Source organism: Amblyomma mixtum, chromosome 9 (assembly GCF_055824585.1).
Source record: "Amblyomma mixtum isolate Tamu chromosome 9, ASM5582458v1, whole genome shotgun sequence".
In the NCBI taxonomy this organism is placed as follows: Eukaryota; Metazoa; Arthropoda; class Arachnida; order Ixodida; family Ixodidae; genus Amblyomma; species Amblyomma mixtum.
The window spans coordinates 33,431,339-33,450,826 of NC_143020.1; the positions used below are offsets into that span (position 1 = coordinate 33,431,339).

The 19,488-nt window shown below is 45.7% G+C and overlaps 1 protein-coding gene across 3 annotated transcripts in view; it reads left to right on the forward strand.

Annotated features, from left to right (window-relative positions):
* The first annotated feature begins 1,623 nt into the window (after window positions 1-1,623).
* The window catches only part of LOC149328699 (uncharacterized), a 340,147-nt gene continuing 322,282 nt past the window's right edge, over window positions 1,624-19,488 (forward strand). For all 3 annotated transcript variants that reach the window (XR_016285470.1, XM_089559646.1, XM_089559645.1), the window contains exon 1: window positions 1,624-1,950. The gene's annotated coding sequence lies outside the window, so the exon portion shown is untranslated. The remainder of the gene's footprint in view (window positions 1,951-19,488) is intronic.

Consider the following 19,488-nt stretch of genomic DNA (forward strand, 5'->3'; position numbering starts at 1 on the left):
CGGTTCCAAGACTGGTTGGTGTCTTTCTGACCGCTGGACTGCCGTCACTACAACGTGACATCTGTCACGTCGGTCGTCGAACTACGAATGTCCGCCGCTCGCGGCATCGCTCAATTTAAAGCCGGCAAGGAAACTTCCAGATAACAGGTCAAGATCATCTACGGTAATCTGGAAAAACCTAGATGCAGCCTTTCATGGCTGCGAACAATCGAGATTAGTCTGGTCGCTTCTCGCGCCACGAACAAAAGTGATAACGACCCTTTCCTGCTGCCTTGAGCGTGAACGAACGCACACTGCAATGATACGTGGCAATATTATCGGGAAAAAAAATATCGTAATGGTCTTGGGAAAAGCATAATTAATTGTTACACTGCTGAAGACGATGGCATTTGGAGGCGGTTTGTTTTTAACAGGCCATTCTAATCAGCCACATTTTATTGGTTGGATTAGACAGAATTAGTTAAGCACTCGGAGAAACAAGCAAGAATGGCAACTTTGATTTCAGCGCAGGGCGACAACTGACGCCCTTCCTCTATAAAAGCAGAAGCTCCATATCTCACTGAAAGCTAGATAGGGCCATGATAGTTATCAATAATGGCTAATGTTTGGGAAGATTCTCGGCATCCGCTGATAATTATGTAGGTTGGCTAGAGTGCACAAAAATGGGTTACGATTTCTTATTAACATGTGTTAAAAACTTTGTGTGTTTGCTTCGATATATTGGGAATTCATTTCTCGCTAACCGACGGACAGGATCTCCTAACAAGACTGCATTTCCGTAGTATCCATTAGCACATAACAAACGAAGAAACTATTCTTCAACTGCGGGCGAAAATTATCAAGAGATCAACACCCGGAACCAAGATGGAAGTCTACCGGAGTACTAGTTTTTCCTCCTTCCAGGAACCTTGAAGCGGAGGGTGGTAAGCGAACAATGTCTTAGCGAAACGGCGAAGAGACGAAAAGCAGTCGATACTCAGCGCTGTGCCTAGAAGAGAGGAGGATAGCTGGGAGAGGAGAGCGGGAAAAATGAATGGAGGATAAACTCGGTGAGTGGAACAGCAGCAAAGATCCCATCTGACCGGTCATAATTTCAATACGGCTGTCATCACAAGACAACGAGGTAAACCACGTCCACGCGCTGTATCACAGCGCGTTCACAATGCTATTCTCGGATTGTCTTCCTATCTCTAGCGCATTGGAAACAAAATGGCGGGACGGAATTTGGAGCAGAACGAGCCGGCGAGGAGACTGCTGGGGAGAACGACGGAAGAATAGGAGCGGAAAGAGACGAGCGATGCTGGTAGAAAGGAAAACCGGGAGAAAAGACGCAGCCTGGCGGAAGGCAAGAAGATAAAAGCGGGAAAGGGGAAGCACCAATCGCCAAACTAGGAGAGAAAAAAAATCGAGGGAGCGTCGGGAGGAGTACGGATTATTGAAAGAGTACGCTCCGCTACCGAGAAATCGAGCGGGCGCGAAAGAAGCCGCGCGCCTCCGTCGCAAGCCGGCGGCGGATCGACAGAAGGTGCGGAGAGAAGGCGTGACGCGGAGAGGAAGAGTTAGCGGAGAGGGGGGCCAAAAGGCGGAGCTAGAGAGAAAAGAGTAATACAAGATGGCGTCCAGTGTGGCCCTGCTCCGTCGTCGGCGCCGCCGCCGTCTGCCGCGAGCGCAGCAGACGACGACCGCAGCGTCCGTGGAGAGTCGAGTGCGTGCATCGCGCCGCCGTCGCCGCTGCTCTGACCGGTTGTTTTAGCGTCGCGGGAATGGCGTAGCGCCGCCGTGCTTGTGCAGTGTGTGTGTTATGCCGGCGGTGAACGTTGTGGAACGTTCCTTCTACGCATCGGCTAACGCGACGTCGAGCGGCCGTTAAACGTTGGTGGTGGTGCCGGGCTGCCCGGGGTTTGACCCGGAGCCCGCCTCTCCGAGCGCGCCGCCGAGGAGCCGTGAAGGGTAAGCGATGCTTTCCTGTCGTCTGCTCCGCCGGCTGCGGTGTCGTCTGCGCGGACATATTTCGGCGCGTCTCCTTCGAGCATCTCCCCCCCACGTTCTCCGTACTTTCTGTCACCGTGGTTTCGTTTTAGCGCGGCCGGCCTTGACACAGCGACCCGTTGGTGGCAGGTCATAACAGAATGTGCCCCGCGTGAAGACTCCGTTGTTTAAATGAATGAAACGAATTTTTCATTCCCAAGTCATCAGCGTCAAACAAGAGAGGCTGTGCGGGACCAGAAATTAATACATCTCGGCATCCATAATCAGCGAGTAACTATTAATATGGAAGCCGTGTTCATATTCACAGTGACAGGAATAAATAGCCGATGATCAAGAAAGGTCCAGTGCAGGTCACTGAAAAAGCGAGTCAAGCCTTCCAGGTTTTTTCTGCATTCAGCGATAATACTCCATCCAGCGTTCTAACGTCGTCAATTATATTGGGAATACTACTCTCACCTGTGCTTTTGCCACCGGTGGTAGAATGTTATTTAACACGTTTTTACAAGATGTCAGTCGCATTTCAAATGGTCTGGGACTGAAACTCGAAACGAATGTTTTCGCTGTCTGCAACAAGTCACTTGTGGGATTTCTGGCCCTTTCAAAATGTGCAGACATTTACTGCTGGCTTTCTAAACGGCCAACGATATAGGCGTAACCTTGTGCATGGCAAAAAAAAATACATAATTCTAACTCAGACATTCCGCAAACAAGATATAGCTCCAGCAGCAAGCGATGCTATCATAAACTCCAACTTGTATATTACGGTTAAACGCGACGACGCGAGAAAAATACGAAATTTTATGTACACAGCGAGGACATATTTTCTGTCTTTATTTGACAAGCTGTAATGATAAATACTTTCCTGCAAACGGGGTAAATCACGCTGGCTTCAAAGCAACTGCGATAGAATTTATTCCGAACCTATCTTAGCGCTGACGCTTGGTCAGCGGCGTAGATAGCGTCTATGCAGTAATGACTGACCCTGATTTAGCTTTTTTTTATGTTCCACGTAACAGCGGCGCTAAAAGCTTGCAAGGGCTCTTCGAGATACGCCCAACGCATTCAATATGAACTGCCTTAGAATGCTCGGTGTGTGGAGCGAGCTAAAACTGGTTCACTAGGGACAAGGTGTAAAAAAAAAAAGAGAATAAAACAAGAGGAAATATACGAGGAGCGGAGTATTTTTGCTCAAGCGCTTCTCGCAGTGTGAGCGTCGAGCAACAGGCATAGCCAGCCGACGGTCTCAGGTTTTCACGGGGCTTAATCTTTGTAGATAACACTCTTAAGACATTGCGATAATGTTGAAACTGTACACTCGACAAGGAAAGAAATAAGTCAAGAAAATAACTGAAACGCCGAGGAATTACCAAAGCAGGATTTAGCAACTCGGAATACTATATTTCTGCAATTGGAAAAAAGGAATAAAAAATTGCCGCACACCTGCGAAACGCTGGTGTAACTCAGAAAGACATTGCCGCCGATTGCGAACGGGCACGGATACTCTGCTTTTTCTTCGTGTGGGAGCTCCGGCAGAAGCCTAATATGTATTCCATCGATGGTTCCTTATTCTTCTTTGTCTGCCACTTGAGTAGATTATTGATTTAATTTGTACTATATATGTAGCTTTATAGTCGATTTTAGAGCAGAAACGCAACAATGCAAAGGAAAGAAATCACATTTGACGCGAGCGTAAGTAATGCGGCAAATGAATGAAAACATAGGAAGACGTGCCAAGAGATTTTTGGATTTTAAGAAAAATGCACAACTGACACGACAAAATTGCAACGAAACGAATGCTTTTCAGTCGTTCTGTTCGAGCAAAAACTGCTCATGGACTTTGATCCTATGAAGAGCAGAACCTAAGAGCAGCCGAAGTATATTAATTAGCGGTGCTCAGAGGTATAACTAGCAGCAATATCTTTGAATATCAGATTATTCAATTATTTCAGCAGTGTGCAGAAAATCAATTCCTTACGATAATTGGCTGGCCATAGAGGCGACAAGGTTTTGATTATTTATGCACTCTAACTTCTTTTAACTTTCTGACTCCTATATTCCACTCCCCCTTTCTCAACTTATGCCTCATGGCACAGTTCTCGAATTAAAAAGAAAACTACAGCACTAACCAAGAGTAAAGACGTCTGAAACTTTAAGTAGCCATGCGTCATTGAATAGTGAGGCAGTAAGGAAATAAGATCATACATCGCACTCAAAACGGATAGCTATCGTCAGGTAAAGAAAACGCAATTAATACTAGTAGCCGAAGTTGTACGAAAAATAAGGCAGCAGTAATTTAAGTACACCGGGCGACGGAATGGCTATGTACTTCAGCTGCTGAGACCAATAATGCTAGACCTAATCCCGAACGCGGCGATCGCATTTAGATGCAGGTGAAATGCGAAAGCGACAGTGTTGTGCGTGATGTTAGTGTGCTTAAAGAGCCCCATTTCTGAATTTATCTAGAGGGCTACACTGCGATGTTTCGCATTCATGCTGTGCAGCTTTGGGACGTTAAAACCCACTTACAAGTGTACCTACTAGTAATTTAGTTGGCAGAGGAGCAAAGAATCATAAAGCAACTGCTAAATCTTGTGAAGACGATGCTCAACAGAGAACAAAAGGTGACTAATCAGAGAGAGCTCCCTTTCGGAAAAATTCATATGGTGGTTGCGGGCCACACTTATATCATTACTGAAGAAAACGCCTAGAGTTTTAACTCAGCTGTCGAGCGTGATTTTATAACTGCGGAGTGCAATATCAATTCTTAGGGCAGCATTCTTAATCCTGTGCTGAAAGGGAAGGCGTTGAGTTCTTTTCAGTGTGAATTTTAATTCGTTATCAGCACATCTATTTATTTTCTTGAGGACGCAACTTGTAATTGTAAGCATTATTACAGCATCATTGCATGAAAACGAAACTTTAGCAAAGATGTGCGATTCGTGGAGGGTTCTCTTTCAGGAACTTGATTGCACGGGCGAAAAGGGAATTTTTACGGAGTTCCAGGGAATTGTATCTACTCCAATTGTATCACTTTTTTCAAATTGACTAAGCTGTCAAGTTGCTGAATTGAAAAAGGAGCTGAAATCGAGATTTGAGCCTAATTGAGAGAATTAAAGGTTACAGCATGCAATATGAGTGAATGGTAACTTATACCTTTGAAAAAAAAAAGTTCAATTGGAAAGAGCCGAAAATACTTCCCCGTGGAACTCTAATTCTTATGACTTTACCTTCAGATCGAGTATTATTTTACTTCTATATGTGAGTGGTGACCAAATGAAATTAAGCGATGCCGCGAATCCAAAATAATTCATTTTGCGCAGCAAAGGCTCATGATATCTTCAGTGAAAGCCTTTACTAGATACCACATAAACACTAAGCTTCAATAGGCGTATTTAAAAATTTTTGGAAATAAACGCTTTCTCTTTAAGCTGAGCAATCTCGGCAGATCTATCTTTCTGAAATGCATAACAGCAGCCGGTTAAAAATGCTTTTTGTAATGCAAGGAAATCAGTAATACCTTAACATTGATTATCTTTAAGAATCTAAAAGGTATGGGAAGTATAGACATTGGCTGCTAATTAATTTCGACTGCCTGGGGCTCTTTAACGCGCACTGACAACTCGCAGCGCACGAATATTTTTGCATTTAACGTCATTTGAGATGCCGTCGCTGCGCGTTGATACTTGCATCTCACTAAGACACACGCCGTGCGAAAAGCAGATATTACAGACGTTCATTAACACGGGCGCACTTGAATTGAAAACAGATTTTGCAGGCTTAATGTGAATGTGGTTAATATCACAAACACGGCCATTTCTCAGTTTGGAGATGCTGCGTATTATTTATGGTTAAGTGGTGGTGAAGGTGTCTTGGAAGCAGTTACTGAGATATGACGGCAGGCACTCATAGTTATAGGTGGTCTACAGTTAAACTGGTAACATAAATATTAAAAGTGACAGGAAGCCACTGAAAGCAAACTTTAACGTCATTATGAAGAATTATCATTTCGGACCCGAAAGTAGGCATGGGATTTAGCAATAAATTAGCCCTCTTTTACACTTTACCAGGGTAGTTATTGCGGAAGCTTTCGATAAGGCTATTTTGGAAAGACGCAATTAATTTGCGATTGGATACCGGAAAAACTTCAAATCAGATACATCGTGATTATAAGGTTGAGTTATGACTGAAACGCCATTATGACATGCAAGAATGTAAAGTAAATTAATTGCACTGAAAAGAAAGCAGTGGTAATTAGGCGGGATTCGAACCTGTGACCGTTTTACGTCGCGAGTAAGACACGTTACTTCTAGGCCATCGAGGCACAGTCGCTCAGCATCGTTAACGGGAAGGCTTGTATCATCATCATCATCATCATTATCAGCCTGAGTTTGCCCACTGCACGGCAAAGACTTCTTCCATGTCTCTCCAATTAACCATGTCAATTGCCAATTGGTGCCAAGGTATCCCCGCAAACGTCTTAATCTCATCCACCCACCTAACTTTCTGCCGCCCCTTGCTACGCTTGCCTTCTCTTGGAATCCACTCCGTTACCCTTAAGGACCAGCGGTTATCTTGCCTTCGCATTACATGTCCTGCCCAAGCCCTTTTCTTCCTCTTGATTTCAACTAGGATGCCATTAATCCGCGTTTGTTCCCTCACCCACTCCTCCCTCTTCCGATCTCTTAATGTTACACCTATCATTTTCCTTTGCATAGCTCGCTGCGTTGTCCTTAACTTGAGCTGAACACTCTTTGTTAGCCTCCACGTTTCTGCCCCATAGGTGAGTACCGGTAAGAACAGCTGTTGTATGCTTATCTCTTGAGGGAGATTGGTAAAGTTTGGTTGGTTTGGTTTATGGGGTTTAACGTCCCAAAGCGACTAAGGCTATGAGAGACGCCGTAGTGGTGGGCTCCGGAAATTTCGACCACCTGGGGTTCTTTAACATGCACTGACATCGCACAGTACACGGGCCTCTAGAATTTCTCCTCCAAAGAAATTCTAGCCGCCGCGGCCGGGATCGAACCCGCGTCTTTCGGGTCAGCAGCCGAGCACCATAACCGCTGAGCCACCGCGGCGGCGGAGATTGGTAAACTACCATTCATGATCTCAGAGAGTCTGCCAAGTGCGCTACATCCCATCCTTATTCTAGTTATTTCAGTCTCATGGCCTCCTCGTGTGTATTGTTCAAAAGTATCCGTGCTGCGGAGCGATACGTAAAGAGGACCCCAGGCCGCTGGAGGGACTCATCGACGCTTTCGCGTCATATCCTCAATGCGGAGCGTCAGTGTCCCCTGAAATTTTTTTTTTGGGGGGGGGGGGGGGGGGGGGGAGCTTATGTTCGCAAAGAAAAGAAAGTAACTTGGTGTCAGCGATAGCAACCTGTGCCCTTGGCAGCTTGTCGAGATAAGAATCTGTAGGGGCCACCGGTGACAGTGTGGTTCAGCAGGACCGGGAGCTCTCCTGATAAGGCCGCTACACCGTCGCGAACAAACATCTTAAAACCAAGAGCGCTTCAATGCGGTTCTTTGATAAGGATCTAATAACGCTTAACGAGTCTACGTAGAACACGTCGGCGTACGCCGGCTACTGGGTACGGTAAGACCATGCGCCGCAGACTGTAAACAATGAACACTGGTTAAAAAGCAAACGTAAACACTGGTGACGTTCCCAAGGTGCTTATGAGATATCAGCGTGGTTAAGAAGCAAGCACTTAAAATTCACATCAGTTTATTGGTTAGTTGGTTTATTGGGCTTTAACGTCCCAAAGCGACTCAGGCTATGAGAGACGCCGTAGTGGAGGGCTCCGGAAATTTCGACCACCTGGGGTTCTTTAACGTGCACTGACATCGCACAGTACACGGGCCTCTAGAATTTCTCCTCCAAAGAAATTCCAGCCGCCGCGGCCGGGATCGAACCCGTGTCTTTCGGGTCAGCAGCCGAGCGCCGTAACCACTGAGCCACCGCGATGGGCTAAATTCGCATAAGTACACTGCGCGCAATTATATTAATCATATGCACCTCTGTATCGTTCTTGTTTTCTTTTGTCATGGGGTAGAGGCAGCTATTTTTTTTGCGACGAACTTTTATTTATTTATTTATTTATTGTACACCTCAAATGCCCCTGAATAGGGGTATTACATGAGGGGAAACAGTACAAAAAAAAATATGAATCTGAAATGAATGACATGGGGTTTAAAACAGAACATTTTCAATGGCTTGTTTAAAATGGACGGGGCTGGTGTGGAGTGCGGCATCGGCAGGCAGGCTATTCCAGTCTACTGCAGTCTGGGAAAAGAAGGAATGAAGGTGCGCAGTGGTGCGTGCGCGGGGGGGATAAACGGCTTTGCTGTGACTGGTGCGAGGAGACACGTGATGAGCTGGTTTTAGATCTGCAAGGGATGAATGATAAAACTTGTGGAAAAGGATTAGTCGGCAGATTTTGCGTCGCAGCTCGAGGTCAGGCAGGTTAGCTCTTGATTTCATGGCAGTCACACTAGAATGATAAGAGTAGTCTGAATGGATGAATCTAGCAGCACGGTTTTGCACTGATTCAAGTGCTTTAGTTAGATAAGAAATGTGAGGGTCCCAAACTGCGCATGCATATTCCAGCTTGGGATGCTTTCATAACGAAAAGAAAGTGACTACAAGTAGTGACTACAAGCCCGTACGGTAATGTAGACGGAATAGCGTGAACTAAGGCTTCTTTCCACCTGTCCACCACAGCAGCACTGGACGAATTCCAACTGGAAAACAACTAGAAGGTCGCACTGTACGTAGAACAGTGCACGCGCGCTCGCACATACGCTACACACATAGCAAAGTGAATCCATGCAATACAACTTAAAAAGAAATCAAGAAGATGTGCTTGCCGGGTTGCAAAGCCTTAATACTGTATTCTGAAAGAAGGAATGTTTATTTTAGCCTTTCTGATAAAAATATACGGGTCGCGAAGAAAAGCGTCATCAAGGATCGTTTAGCAGGCGGCGCCCCCTGTACAAGTGGATAAGGTCGACAGCGGCGCTGACATAATTCCGCTAAGTAACAAATATCCAACAGAATGCACGAAGCTGTGGCGAAAGGAAAAGAGGACCACAATACAGGTATAATCAGACACAGTTTGAATATTCTCAGTGAAAGGAAATTTCCTGCAGTGTAGTAAAAGAAATTTCTCTGATTGCAGATTCTCGAAGAATTTTTTTTTGTCGCTGGCATAACCCTGTAAGGTTTTTTTTTTTTTTTTTTAACACAGGAATAGCGCTCGCCTGTACCGAGGCTGCGCGTGGTGCTGGCGTCATGTCTTCATCGTCTATGCGAAACTTCTCTATCTGGAAGATCACTGGAAGCTGCACCTTGCGCTTACAAGTCACAGTTTCGTCTCGCTCTAAATCAGGGGCGTAGTAAGCCAGCAGGACACCGCTGAAAGTCTCTTCCCGGAAATGAACACGGGCTCGAATACCAAATTAAAGCGGCAGTGAAGGCAAGCGGAAGTTGGCCTGTAACAACAAATTAGCACGGTGTCGTGGCAAAGAGGCTTTCACAGGAGCCGAGAGATCTTACGGGATAGTAGAGGTCCTAAAATGAAATACATGTACCGCTACCAGCGACCGTTATCGCAATGGGTTTATGCGAGGATCCTTTGAGGACAGGCTGTTCCGTTATTCACCGCAGAATGGTGATCACAGGGTCGTTTTCGATCTGATGACGAGCTCTGCTGGGCATCAACAACTGGCGCCATCAGCTGGTGGCCAGTAGCGAACACGGCATAACTCAGGGGGGATGTTGTAAACTTGTACTTGTGAAAAGCTAGAGATTTCAGAGAGATTCGTGCGAATAAGGTGATTGTCATGGAAAACCCTTCCTCCTGTACGCAAAATGGGACCTATAAAGTGCTTCCTGCTCTCGCATTAACTGTTTCCGAGAGCCGAAGGAAATCAACAGAATGTACCCAACACTCGACATTCCCGCGATGATTCTGAAGGTTCAGCGCCATCCGGAACATGGTGGGAGCCGTGGAAACTTGAAGCTGTTTAGGTTGGCTGGTTTATGATTTTTAGCGTCCCAAAGCGACCGAGACTATGAGGAACGCCGTAGTGGAAGGCTCCGGATAATTTCGACCACCCGGGGTTCTTTAACGTGCACTGACATCGCACAGTACATGGGCCTCTAGCTAGCACTTCAGCTCCGCCGAAATGCGACCGCCGCGGCCGGGATCGAACCCGCGTCTTCCAGGCCAGCAGCCGAGAGCTATGACCACTGACCAACCGCGGCGGTTGAAACTTGAAGAATTTGTGACATCACCTTATGACATCACCAGTTTGAAGCAAGTGGTGGGAAAAAATATTCCATTCTAAATCTAATTTCTGAGCAATAAATGTGCCTTTTCCTGCCGGACAAATATGATGTCCAGAACTAGCCATAGAACCTATTTTTACTCTGAGCGAAAATAGGTAGAATAGTGATAAGTGTACCTTTAAAGCTGCGTTTAGGAGCGATGTTTTTGCTCTTTGCTCATTAGAAAATATTGATCATGGGTCATTTAGAGAGCTCCAGTGATATTCGGAAATATGAACAGCGCGCTGAGCAGTCACTCGGAATCCGGTAGAGGTCACGTTGGCGAAGTATGGAAACCTGCTATTTTACAATAATATTTTTCTTAATCAACCGCCCCCCCTCCCGTTCCACTCTTTCACACCGCCTTTTTATTTTCACAACTGAGTCCACGGCTACCATTCCATCCTATAGCCCGCTGTAGCCGCATACAAGTACCCATCCTCGTTAATGGCAGCAAATAATAGTAAACCTCTCCACGTCAGACGCAAGATAGCCCTTCACCTTATCTTTCCTTCACGAACTAATCCACGGAAAACTAGGCATCTCTCCAGCCCCCTATGTGCAGTTTTCTGAAACGCGTAGAACTCGACGTCATCATAATCACACTTTAGCACCATACTTCGCGCATACTAACGCTTTTAAATTTTCTTTTTTCCCGAAAACTATTGACGAATGGAACGCCCTGCCTCTACAAGTGATATCGGCTGTTGATTTTGACGACGCACTTTGTGAGCTATTTTAGATTGTATATGTGCTACACTGTTGTGTGAGTGTGTTTTTCTGCCCTCCATGCCTGGACCCAAATGAGGGTCTGCAGTATTGTGAAAATAAATAAAATAAAAATAAATAAAGAAGTACATGGATTTTCCTCGTCAGAGAGTCCCATTCCAACCAATGGCGTCGGCCGATTCTCACGAACCTGCTAGCATGAGTAGTGCGAAAATGCAGGGAGTGATGTGACGATGCAGGGAGGGTTCTATACCCGACAGTGAAGGGTTGGGACTATCCCCCTTATTTTACTCCCAGCATTGTGATGCCAGCAGGTTCATGAGAATCAGTCAACGCCATTGGCTGGAAGGGGATCCTTTGACAGGGAAAAGCAGCTTTTTTCTTGACGTGTATTCCACCGTAGCTGTAACCTTGACGTCGAAGGCGCTAAGCACGGGGCTAGAGGGCCAAAGACAATAATTATAAAAAAAGGGAAAAAAAGCAGCCCCTGATCTCCGGGCCATACGTCACGTTACCAAGGGGCAGTCAGTCGCCTAATTTGCCGCAGGTACAGTCTTCGTCAAAAGTAACCAGGCTGCATGTTTTGCTTCTAGCTCGTACAGTGGAACCCTTATCGCCTTCCCTGAAGCTGAAATGGTCGTTAAAGGTAAGGACTGGGGGTCTTCTTACCTTCCAGCACATTGTAATTTTTAGGAAAGCCACAAGGGCTCCACATACAAGCCAGAAGCAAACCATGCAGCCTGGTTACTTATGACAAAGACTGTACTCTACCGCAGAGACCATGGAACCACAGCTGTCGCTCTCACTTCGCCCTGGACAGGGCGAGCAGACTGGAAATGTTGTCTTGTATTTTACGGAGCGCGAGCAATCGATGCCAACATGCGCCAATCACAGGGTTGAGTGTTTTATTTTTGTGTTAAAAGCATATATTTTGTTTTAAAGTTGGAGTTTGTTTACAAAGTTTGCTTGAAAAAAAAAATAAAAGCGGGAAAATTCAACTAGCGCATTTTCTCCCCGCAGTATGTTGGGATGGAAGAAATGTGCTCACTATATAAAGATATAAAATGCTTTTTCTTAGCTTGTCAAGTTTTTTGCAGGATGTATAATGTGGTTGATTCTAAGCTCATCTGCACATGCCTCGCATATAGGTTTTTCTTGCTTGCAAAGTACGAAGAGTGTTAGAGATGCGTATGTCCGATGAGAAGGTGACATAAAAGCGTTTGTGAAGCGTTTGTGATGACTGAATGATTTCCATTTCTTGATGATTAGCTTAACCAGATGGAAGAAGCCAACAGCCACAGAAACCAAGGGGCACAGGGAATTTTTAATTTATTTACTTATTTTGTGGTGTTGATCAATTTAGAATATTACTGAATATGTTATCGCTTAAAGCTAATTGATAAGAAAAGCAGAAGAAAAAACAACCACATGCCACCGGTGGGATCCGAACCCACGACCTCCGAATTACGCGTCCGGTGCTCTACCTCTGAGCTACGGCGACGGCTGTCAAATCTTCTCCTTTCGGGGGTATTTATGTTTACAAGCAACCTAACCTTGAGAGTGTTCATCAGCGCCACCCACGTTCATAAGCGGCGGACGTAGAACGTCCTGAGTTGCCGCAGGTGTGACGTAGAACGTCATCGAACGGAGAGGGTGGAAGCTGCGTGAGAACCCTCTTATGCCTCCTATGGCTTCAAGGCTGCCAGAACCGAGGCCCTCGCTAAGCAATTAAGCAAACAAGGGAAGGGGTATGAGGGGCTCGTTATAAATATGAAAGAAGCCAACAGCCACAGAAACCAAGGGGCACAGGGAATTTTTAATTTATTTACTTATTTTGTGGTGTTGATCAATTTAGAATATTACTGAATATGTTATCGCTTAAAGCTAATTGATAAGAAAAGCAGAAGAAAAAACAACCACATGCCACCGGTGGGATCCGAACCCACGACCTCCGAATTACGCGTCCGGTGCTCTACCTGTGAGCTACGGCGACGGCTGTCAAACCTTCTGCTTTCGGGGGTATTTATGTTTTACAAGCAACCTAACCTTGAGAGTGTTCATCAGCGCCACCCACGTTCATAAGCGGCGGACGTAGAACGTCCTGAGTTGCCGCAGGTGTGACGTAGAACGTCATCGAACGGAGAGGGTGGAAGCTGCGTGAGAACCCTCTTATGCCTCCTATGGCTTCAAGGCTGCCAGAACCGAGGCCCTCGCTAAGCAATTAAGCAAACAAGGGAAGGGGTATGAGGGGCTCGTTATAAATATGAAAGAAGCCAACAGCCACAGAAACCAAGGGGCACAGGGAATTTTTAATTTATTTACTTATTTTGTGGTGTTGATCAATTTAGAATATTACTGAATATGTTATCGCTTAAAGCTAATTGATAAGAAAAGCAGAAGAAAAAACAACCACATGCCACCGGTGGGATCCGAACCCACGACCTCCGAATTACGCGTCCGGTGCTCTACCTGTGAGCTACGGCGACGGCTGTCAAACCTTCTGCTTTCGGGGGTATTTATGTTTTACAAGCAACCTAACCTTGAGAGTGTTCATCAGCGCCACCCACGTTCATAAGCGGCGGACGTAGAACGTCCTGAGTTGCCGCAGGTGTGACGTAGAACGTCATCGAACGGAGAGGGTGGAAGCTGCGTGAGAACCCTCTTATGCCTCCTATGGCTTCAAGGCTGCCAGAACCGAGGCCCTCGCTAAGCAATTAAGCAAACAAGGGAAGGGGTATGAGGGGCTCGTTATAAATATGAAAGAAGCCAACAGCCACAGAAACCAAGGGGCACAGGGAATTTTTAATTTATTTACTTATTTTGTGGTGTTGATCAATTTAGAATATTACTGAATATGTTATCGCTTAAAGCTAATTGATAAGAAAAGCAGAAGAAAAAACAACCACATGCCACCGGTGGGATCCGAACCCACGACCTCCGAATTACGCGTCCGGTGCTCTACCTGTGAGCTACGGCGACGGCTGTCAAACCTTCTGCTTTCGGGGGTATTTATGTTTTACAAGCAACCTAACCTTGAGAGTGTTCATCAGCGCCACCCACGTTCATAAGCGGCGGACGTAGAACGTCCTGAGTTGCCGCAGGTGTGACGTAGAACGTCATCGAACGGAGAGGGTGGAAGCTGCGTGAGAACCCTCTTATGCTTCCTATGGCTTCAAGGCTGCCAGAACCGAGGCCCTCGCTAAGCAATTAAGCAAACAAGGGAAGGGGTATGAGGGGCTCGTTATAAATATGAAAGAAGCCAACAGCCACAGAAACCAAGGGGCACAGGGAATTTTTAATTTATTTACTTATTTTGTGGTGTTGATCAATTTAGAATATTACTGAATATGTTATCGCTTAAAGCTAATTGATAAGAAAAGCAGAAGAAAAAACAACCACATGCCACCGGTGGGATCCGAACCCACGACCTCCGAATTACGCGTCCGGTGCTCTACCTGTGAGCTACGGCGACGGCTGTCAAACCTTCTGCTTTCGGGGGTATTTATGTTTTACAAGCAACCTAACCTTGAGAGTGTTCATCAGCGCCACCCACGTTCATAAGCGGCGGACGTAGAACGTCCTGAGTTGCCGCAGGTGTGACGTAGAACGTCATCGAACGGAGAGGGTGGAAGCTGCGTGAGAACCCTCTTATGCTTCCTATGGCTTCAAGGCTGCCAGAACCGAGGCCCTCGCTAAGCAATTAAGCAAACAAGGGAAGGGGTATGAGGGGCTCGTTATAAATATGAAAGAAGCCAACAGCCACAGAAACCAGATGGAGTTTGTTGTATTATCCAATTAGGCCGGCGATTTTATTGTACAGAAAACTTTTAATTTGTGAATGCATTTTTAAATAATTCGTTCACCGTATGATCAAACACACCACATCACACCGCATTGTTGCCTAAGTAGCGGTACACAGAGCCAGAACAAATATCCGGTCGCATAGCTTAGACAAAGATGGAAATGTCGGCATGCTCCCGAACGGTGTTTTAGAACAATTCTATTCCGACTGTATTCTTTTTTTTTTTCAGCCTTTGTGACTACCTCGACAACCGCCAATCTCGAGGTCCTTTGAGGCCAATCTCATTACTGGCATCAGCCGCTCTGTGTGCCCTACGATTGGATTACGATAGAATTATAAAACAAAAGCCCTCTTCGCCGACAGCCTGCAGCACTTAAATGCATGCAGTTCATTCCAGGCATGTTGAGGAACTCGTTAGAGCGGGTCTGAAGCCAATTAGGGAAACGGTGTAGTACCTTGGCACTGCTGCGCTGTTGAAAGTTAGAAATTATTGTTTATTCGTCAGTGCATGGCTTCATGCAAATTATATATATATATATATATATATATATATATATCTGCGCAATTCAGAAACGATTTATCTAGATAAATATTTATTGCGAGGCGACGTTTCGGACAGAGCCTGACCTTATGTATGTATATATATATAATTGTTTTGTACATGTAAGTCTAAGTAGAAGTTCGCGTCCAACAGTGGCGCCCGCTACTCCTCTTCTCGTAGAAGGGACCATACTAGGGCTGACATCACAATAAGTAGCGCCCGGAATACACATCATGAAGAACAGAATGCGCACAGCAGTCAGGGTAGTAAGAGATGGGCACTACACACTAAATAAGCAGCAGTCATAATCACGGCAAATATGAAATAATTAATAAGCAGTGTAGACGGGTAATAAAAAACCATCTATGACACATCAGTAAGGTAATAACCCCCAGGCACGTATTTCTTTGGCTGCATTTATGGAAACTTTTCTCTGTGATTTTTTTTTTGTCGCGCCTACAACGATCTAGGCATGAATGCGGCGGTGTCGTGAAGGGTCGGTCAGGACGAAGCTTACATCATGTATCAATCGGATTCCAGTTGATTTCTTGTATACCCACGCTACGCTAAATTATCAAATACTACGCAAGAATGCATATTTATGTTCTTTGAAATTGATATCTAATTGAACGAGTTCATGATGAATGAATGAGTGAATGAAGGAATGAATGAATGGTGAGCTCAAAGAAGGAAAAGGTGGAAGGAACGAGAGAACGATGGAACGTACGAACAAAAGAACGGGTGGACGGCAGGACGAACGAATGAATGGATGACGGGCTGAAGGAAAGAAAAAGTGCAACGACCGAGACAACGAACGAACGAACGAACGAACGAATGGACGAACGAATGATGAGCGAACAAAGGAAGGAAAGAACGAACGAAAGAACGAATGAATGAATGAATGAATGAATGAATGAATGAATGAATGAATGAATGAATGAATGAATGAATGAATGAATGAATGATGGGCTGAAGGAAAGAAAAAGTGCTACGACCGAGAGAACACACGAATGAACGAAGAACCGACCGACCGACCGACCGACCGACGGACCGACCGACCGACCGACCGACCGACCGACCGACCGACCGACCGACCGACCGACCGACCGACCGACCGACCGACCGACCGAATGCATGGTCGAATGAACGAACGAACGAATGATGAGCGAACAAAGGAACGAAAGAACGAACGAATGAATGAATGACGGGCTGAAGGAAAGAAAAAGTGCTACGACCAAGAGAACGCATGAACGAAGGAACAAGCGAACGAACGCATGAGTGAACAAAGGGAACGAGAGAACGAACGAACGAACGAACGAACGAACGAACGAACGAACGAAAGAATGAATGAATGAATGAATGAATGAATGAATGAATGAATGAATGAATGAATGAATGATGGGCTGAGGGAAAGAGCGAACGAATGAACTGAGTCAATGATGAGTTAATTGCGCAGTAAATTACGCAGTAGCAATAAGCCTCCGATTTTCCCCTCAGTGAACAGAATGCCATCACAGAGTATCCTCGCCTAAGCACTTTCATCGGCAGTGTTTTATGAAGCGACGCAAGAGCGAGCGCTGTTGCAGATGAGGTTATCGAAGCGAAAGCGCAACTTCAAACTTTTAGAGTCAACGACCTCGCAAATTTCGCACATGTCGGCTGAGTGCACTGCAAATCACTGCCGCGAAATTGCACCGCTCGCCTGCGCTGAAATTGCGTTATGCCCCCCTTTTTTTCATTCTTTTTTCTGATCCATGTCCTGCCTTTCTGGACCACTACCCTTCATTCGAAACACCCTGCTTTTTCATCTGCCACTGTACTCTTACTTTTGTTTTCTTTTTTTCCAGCTCTCTTTACACAATAACAACGTCGGCCCGGCTGCCACGTGCCTTATATTAAATTGCCCCCAGCCCTCAGACAATTTAGTATAAAACGCAGTCCTCCAATGCGTAGCTGATTCCAGGCTTATTTGATTTACGGCCTTTGTCATTTCTGTAATTCTTGGCCGGACAGCGCGCTTCTGGAGCTGCCGATAATAAACGATATTTTCTGGAATCGCCAGAGGACAATAGCACTCGGTGTAGATTTTACTAGGCTCGGGTTGGTTGTAAAGTCAAAAGATTGTTATAACGGTTTCGTTTGAAAACCTGCTTAGAATATGACACAAAAGAGTGGGACGCCGTAATTTTGTAATTTTTTTCAGGAAGACTTGACATCAAACACTCCGAGCGCCTTTAGCAATCATTGAAACGCGAGTAATACAATTTTATGAAACCATGGCGTCGCCTCTTACATAAAGTAATACGACTTCCACTTAAAATAATGGGTGTATGAAAATTTTGCAACCGAAGCGTACGATAAATCTTGGGAACCTATCATGTTACCTGTAGGCGCTTGTTTTCAGGTGTGGGAGGTTTTCGTGTGTTTCGCAAACAGGCCGATCTTAGTGCGTTTCGTAACAGAAATTTTCGATAGCGCTTTTTGTCCTGCGTCGGGCTAATCACAAATTCTCTATGTTTCCGCAGAGGCGGTCACAGAATACTCCAAGGAAGTGCTCCAATATTTTTTTCGTATCTTGCATAATGTTCGAAGCCACGCACGGAAGAAATTGATTAATGGCCGCGAGTGGGGGTGGCTAATCGTGCTAGGAGGATTCGATTAATCTTTGCAATGAAAGAAGCCCTCATAGAGGGAACAGATAGGAAGACAAGCTTGAATTTGGCTATCTATAGTTGGGATGTTAAGGTTAGAAAAAAAGCGGGTGTGATTGGGGTGAGGGTGTTGTGTGGGAATTGATAAGGTGCACGCCACGCCGTTCTTTAATTAAAATAATAATATTTCAGCTAATGATATTTCCTATCAGCTAAAGGTATTTCCTAAGCCTAACCTTCCCACTAAGTTATGTAACGAATTTGGGATGTGTTGTGTGTTTATTATTCCTGGGAAGCTTTACACAGAGTCATCATTTGGGTTCAATCAAGAAACTTTTGTTTTCACGCTATTTTATTATCAGCAGTTTAGGGAACGAACACTAATGATTAGACGAATTCATTATGAAAACTAAGGTCGTGATAAAAACCCGTTTTTTAGACTCCTTAGAACGTGCTCACAAAGGCGTATCCATCGTGTAAGTCTTCACAATGAATACGCCTTCGTGGGCATTTGCCAATAAGCGTAAGAAACATAACAAAAGCGTATTCAAGAGTATACTACTCGAACTGACGGACGCCTATAGTCCTTACCAACAAAGCTGCCGCTGGACACGGTTTAGCGGTCTGTTTTAAAGCTCGAGCGGCCTATGCCTGTGAATGCCTTTGTAAACAGGGTTTACAAAGAAGGAAAAAAAAAAAAAACACGGAGGACCGCGCATTTGCATCTCATCAGTATACGATGCGAGCAAACACTCGGACAACGTGCAAACGCGGCTAGGCGACTTCAGACTCCCAAATGAGTGTTCGCTAAAGGGATTCCCAGCCTTCTCACCACGCAACCTCTTCTACGCCTCTTAACATCCGCTTGATGATAACCTCTGCGGAATACTAATTGCTCTATCTATACTATCGCGTCGCCGTGCGGTCGTCGGGTGTTGCGCATAAACCGCGGTCAATCCAGCCAGCGAAAGAAGAGCTCAGTGTTGACGGCGTTACACGTCGAAGACTAGCTTCTTTCGAGCTCGGCAAATGCCTCTCCGGACGGCCATAACCTTGCTGCCCGCTGTCATACGTTCCGATAAGCGTATTTCAAGGTAGCGCCGGAGCGCGTCGCGCCATTACGCCAACGCCCGGCGAACACAACTCGGCCACGAACCAAAAGCAAACACATACAAAACACCGAGAAGAAGAAAAGAAGCGCTAAACAAAAGACGCGATCTCCCAGGAAGCACGAAGTCTTCGCCGATCGGAGCTCCAGCGTCGGCTGTGTTCCGGCGCGAAGACACATTCTTTCTGGTCGCCAGTGCCCGAGAGGAAGCCGCGTGTTATGGCAAGACGGGATAGAAAGAAAAGAAAAGGCGCGGAGAGAAAGCAGATAGAAGAAAGAAGAACGCGATGGCCGAGCGACTGAACGCGCTTCGCGTTTCGCGTAGTCCCGATGTTTT